Source organism: Leucoraja erinacea, chromosome 17 (assembly GCF_028641065.1).
Source record: "Leucoraja erinacea ecotype New England chromosome 17, Leri_hhj_1, whole genome shotgun sequence".
NCBI lineage: Eukaryota > Metazoa > Chordata > Chondrichthyes > Rajiformes > Rajidae > Leucoraja > Leucoraja erinaceus.
The window spans coordinates 20,685,690-20,691,439 of NC_073393.1; positions in this window are offsets into that span (position 1 = coordinate 20,685,690).

Genomic DNA, 5,750 nt, shown 5'->3' on the forward strand with positions numbered 1-5,750 from the left:
CTGTTCCTGTGCTGTGCCGTCTATGTTCTAACCCATGCAATCTTGCCACAGGAGTGTGTGACAGTCTGAAGAAGGGTTCCGACCCGAAACGTCACCTGGTCCTTTTCTCCAGGGATGCTGCCTGACCCGTTGAGTTACTCCAGCATTTTGTGTCTATCCTTGGTATAAACCAGCATCGGTAGTTCCTTCCTACACAGTGTGCGACTGGCATGTGCAGAGGGTGCTTCACTCTGTCTATCCAGTGCTGTCCCTGCCCTGGGACTGTGTGATGTGACAGTAAAGAAGATACATTATTATGTGAGTATGCAGAGGTCTGAGATGCCCTTACACATGACTCACAAAGGCTGGCGTGCAAGTAGAGAAGTAATTAAAAAATCTAACAGAATGTTATCGTTAGTTATCGGCAAATTAAGTACAGAAGTGGGGAGGTGATGCTTCAGTTATGCAGGCCACTGGTGAGACCAGATCTGGAATACTGCATCCTGCATTGGCCTTCTTATTTATGGAAGGTTGTTAATGCATTGGAAGCAGGTCAGAGAAGATTTACTGCCTAATTTCAGGAATGGGCAGGTTGTCTTTTGCGGAGAGATTGGATAATGCTGGAGCATTGAACAGTGAGAAGCCATTTGTATGAAACATCCACAATCTTAAGAAGTCTTGTCAGGGAAGACACGAGAGACTTGCCCATTTGAGGCAGAGCTAAGACAATTTATTTCTCCCAGAGGATTGTGTGTCTTTGGAATTGTCTTGGAAATGGAGTGGAAATGGTATTTGAATGTTTTTTATTTGACAAACAAGGGTAAAAGGTTACTGGAGGTAGGGGTAGTTGGGAATGAGGAGATGAGATAGAGTCATAGATTCATACAGCACGGAAACAGGCCCTTCGACCCAACTCGTTCATGCCTGTCAAGATGCTCTATCTAAGCTAGTCCAAGCTGTCCACCCCTGGCCCATGTCCCTCTAACTCTTTCCTATCAATGTGCCTCTCGAAATGCCTTTTAAATGTTCGTGTCTGGCAGCTGGTTCCATATATCCACCACTCTCTGTGTGAAAAAGTTGCCCCTCAGATTCTACTAAGTCTTTTCCCTCTTGCTTATGCCCTCTGGATCTTGATTCCCCAACCTTGCCTAAAATACTCCTTACATTCACCTTATCTATTCCCCTCATGATTTTATACACCTCCACAAGATTACTCCTCAGCCTCCTCCGCTCCAAGAAATAAAATCATCGCATGCCCAACCTCTCCCCGTAAATCTGGTAAAATCCTTGTAAATCTTCCCTGCACTCTTTCCAGCTTAATGGCATCTTTCCATTAAATGTGACCAAAATTGAACATAATACTCTTTAAGTGCGGTCGTAATGTTACTAAGAGGTGGTGTAGGAAGGGACTGCACATGCTGGTTTACACCAAAGAGAGACACAAAATACTGGAGTAACTAAGTGGGACAGGCAGCATCTCTGGGTGATGTTTCGGTCGAGACCCTTCTTCACTCATGTTACTAAGCGGTGGAGCTGGTCTGAGTGCTCCTATTGCAAACTGTTTAGTAAGACTTGATCCTGTCATCGGGGCTGATTGTCCAGTGCTGAGGGATTGCTGCCTTGTTAAACCAGATGAGATGTCACGCTAGGCTCTGGGTGGAAGAGATCCCAGAAAGAGTTTGGAGGTAGAATGGAGCGGTTCTGCCCAGTGCCTGTGGCCCATCTCAGGGCTGCCAACAATCACTCGCTCATGAGGAACTGATGCTGGCGGCAGCTCGGTACAACTGCTGCTCCGCTCCGCCTTTCCAACACTTCACACCGGCCCCACCGTCTGCACACACTCCGCGTGCCTTGACATTGCCAGGACGGCTGCTACGGTAGCGCAAAGCCATGAATTTATTGATATTGAAACCTCATCTGATTTCGCCACTAAATGAAAGGTGGTGTGTAATCAGTGCTTCCACTGATGGAGCAGGAGGATTCAACGCTGAGCAGCTCTGATTAAAACTCAGAGGATGCAAGAAGTCTCAATGTCACCGGGGAGAGGATGGCAGCAGCTGGCAGTTCCAGATCTCATTTTGAAGATGAAATATTTGAAATGCGAGTGGAAGGGAATTCAGCTGGAGATGGACTCCAGTGGGAGAGGGGGTGGGGTAGAGGAGGGATAGAGACAGGGAGGGGGAGGGGCAGGAGAGAGAATGAGAGAGAGCAGAGGAGAGGGAGCTCTCCTCCATACAAAGGGAAGGAGGCGAGAAAAGACAGCAAAGGGGAAAGGGAGGAAAGGAGAATGAAGGGCGTGGGAAGGAGGAGAGTGGGAAGGAGCAAGGAAGGGAAGGAGATGCAGGGGAGGGGAGAGAATAAGGTGGAGAGAAAGGGAAGGAGAGGCAGTGAAGGACAGAGGGAGGGAGAAGAGGCAGAGAGGGGAAAGAAAGCGAGAAGGAGGACTGAGGGGGGAAAGGGAAGGCAGAGCTGAGGAGGGGGATATTGGAGAGGCAGGGGTTCTGAGACACTTGAGAAGTGGCATCACAGGTAACACAGCACGGTCTGTAAATGATATCCATGCGAACCTTGGATGGGTTTATTATAAAGGGTTGTACGGTGGTGCAGTGGTAGAGAGTTGCTGTCCACACCCCGAAGATATACAGGTTTGCAGGCACAAAATTAAAAATAGTCTCTAGTGCGTGTAGGAAATCGTTAGTGTGCAGGGATTGCTGGTCAGCACGGACTCGGTGGGCCAAAGGGCCTCTTTCCACGCTGTATCTCTAAACTAACCTGAACTAAATGCATATTGGTCGTCTTCAGTTGGAGTGTTCCTCCCCCTGGCGGACAGAGACATTCTCTCCGTGAGACCCATGCTGTCGAGGAGAGTCGAGTGTGAGGCTAGGTCCAGGGATCTTCCCCAGGAGCCAGTCCCACACAACATGAGTCCACTCCTGGGTGGGATCTGAGCCTGTAATACACACCCACCACCCTGGGGTGGGACCAGATCCTGTCAATTGAACCCCCACCCCTGGGTGACAGCTCACCACCCTGCATGTATCTGTCACATGAGGCCTCAGCCTGGGCATCCGTCCCAGCCCAGTGTGCCTGTCCCTCCCCCATGTTGTAATGACCAGGGCCTGTGTCAACCCACGGTTGAGTCGCATGTACATAGAGTGGTCAAAAAGGCTTTTGGCACGATGAACTTCATCAGTCAGAGTATAGAGTATAGAACTGTGGAGTTCAAGATGCAGTTGTATAAGACGTTAATGATCAAGTTCGTTCAAGTGAGTTTATTGTCATGTGTCCCTGATAGGACAATGAAATTCTTGCTTTGCTTCAGCACAACAGAACATAGTCGGCATTTACTACAAAACAGATCAGTGTGTCCATATACCATTATATAAATATATACACACATGAATAAATAAAATGATAAAGTGCAAATAACAGATATTTGGTTATTAATAATCAGAGTTTTGTCCGAGCCAGGTTTAATAGCCTGATGGCTGTGGGGAAGTAGCTATTCCTGAACCTGGTTGTTGCAGTCTTCAGGCTCCTGTACCTTCTACCTGAAGGTAGCAGGGAGATGAGTGTGTGGCCAGGATGGTGTGGGTCTTTGATGATACTGCCAGCCTTTTTGAGGCAGCGACTGCGATAAATCCCCTCGATGGAAGGAAGGTCAGAGCCGATGATGGACTGGGCAGTGTTTACTCCTTTTTGTAGTCTTTTCCTCTCCAGAGCGCTCAAGTTGCCGAACCAAGCCACGATGCAACCGGTCAGCATGCTCTCTACTGTGCACCTGTAGAAGTTATAGAGAGGCCGCATTTAGAGTAATGTGTTCAGTTCTCAGCACCGTGTTATAGTAAAGATGTTGTTAAGCTGGAAAGGGAGCAGAGAAGACTCGAGGGTCTGAGCTATAAGGAGAGGTTGAGTAGGCTGGGACTGTATTCCTTGGAGCACAGGAGGATGAGGGGGTGATCTTATAGAGGTGTATAAAATCATGAGAGGAATAGATGGGGTAGACGCACAGAGTCTCTTGACCAGAGTGGGGGGATCGAGGACCAGATGGACCTGTTTCCAAGCTGTATGACTCTATAACACAGCGTTTTCCTATACTGACCAGGGACTGTGTGTCAACAACGCGTTTTCCTTCACTTGCTGCGATGATTGATAAGTAAGTCTTTCTGCGGCTCAATATTCAATTCAGATAAATCGTCTTAATATTGAAATGGGTTTGGAATCCATGATTTAAGTGGCTTTGAATAATGAGATCAATGACTGGTTAGACTGGCATTAATCACCGACTTCACACAGTCCAGCAACTGCCCAACCCTCAGCTCACTACAAATCACAGTCCTTTAAAACAGTTCGACAAGGTGACAACTCTGTTTATTAGTCAACTGCAACTTGGAACCACCCACTGGTGTTCACAGCATCTGACTGTAACCCTGACCCTAACCCACTGACCTCTGGGGTGAAGATCATTGACCCACTCACCTTCTGACCCCTGGGGTGATTGACCCTTGGCCCCACTCACCCTGAATGAGCGAAATAGACTTGAAATCCGCTGAATCTAACATCAGGAAATACTGGGAAGGGGTCAAGGAGGCTCCGGTGTGAACTTTGATCACAAGCTCTGTGGCTGGTGATGATCAAGCAACCACTGTAGAAGGTTGAGTGTGAACGGCCAGTTGCCCCATATGATCTCCACCTCGTGTGTTGGGAATGGGCTGAGATGTGAGTGACCGTACTGCCCAGTTTGGCGCTGTTGCAGCCACTCCCAGCAATTTGTCGGAGCTGCCCTCTGGAGCAGTGAGAAGAACAGGGGGATGATGCCGGAATTGGAGAGATTTTTTGCAGTTTTCGAGCAGCAGGAAATTAGAATAATGAGATTCAGTTTAGAAAAGTGCAAGTGCATCATATGCAGATCCAGTGACGCACAGCCGGCACTGATGTGTGAGAATTTAATTTTCCTTTTCTTTTTTGCATTTTGTGCAGGAGACACCAAGAGCCAAAGAAGAGACGGAGCGAGGGAGAGCGTGAGAGAAGGAGAGAGGAAGAGAGGGAGAGAGTGAGAGAGGGAGAGCGGGAGAGAGGGAGAGAGTGAGAGAGTGAGAGAGTGAGAGAGGGAGAGAGGGAGAGAGTGAGAGAAGAAGAGAGGGAGAGAGGAAGAGAGGGAGACAGCGAGAGAGCATGAGCGACTGGGAGAGCAAAGCGAGAGCCAAAACCGCAAGAGAGAGAGAGTGAGAGACAGAACACAAGAGGCAGCAAAAAGGGAACTAGACAAAGTTAGACTAAAAACAGTGAAAGACAAAGAGAGGATGAGATAGTACCAGGCGGCCTGAGAGAGGGCAGCTGAGAGAGTTGGGGTGGTGATAGGGGAGTGAGAAACTGAGAAAGGGAGGGATAAAAGAGGGAGTTGGAGAGAACAAGAAGCAGAAGGGAAGAGAGGGAGAATAGGTGGGAGAGGGAGAGAAGGAGTGGGGGAGAGCAAGGCAGAGACAGAGTAGGTGAGCAAAGACACAAGCAGAGAGTGGCACAGAAACAGAGGGAGAGAGGCAAAGAGGGAGTGGTGGAGAGAGAGAGGCAAAGAGGGGGAGAGAGAGGTAGGGAGTGGGAGTGGGAAGGAGAGGTGGGGTGGGTGTGGAGAGAAGGAATCTCAGTGTGGCGAGAGAGGGGAAGGTAGAGAGCAGGAGAGAGACCGAGAAGGTGAGAGACAGTGCGTGAGAGGAGAGTAAGCCAAAGGGAGGGTCAGAGAGGACGGGGAGGGGGAGTGAGAGGTGGCAGTG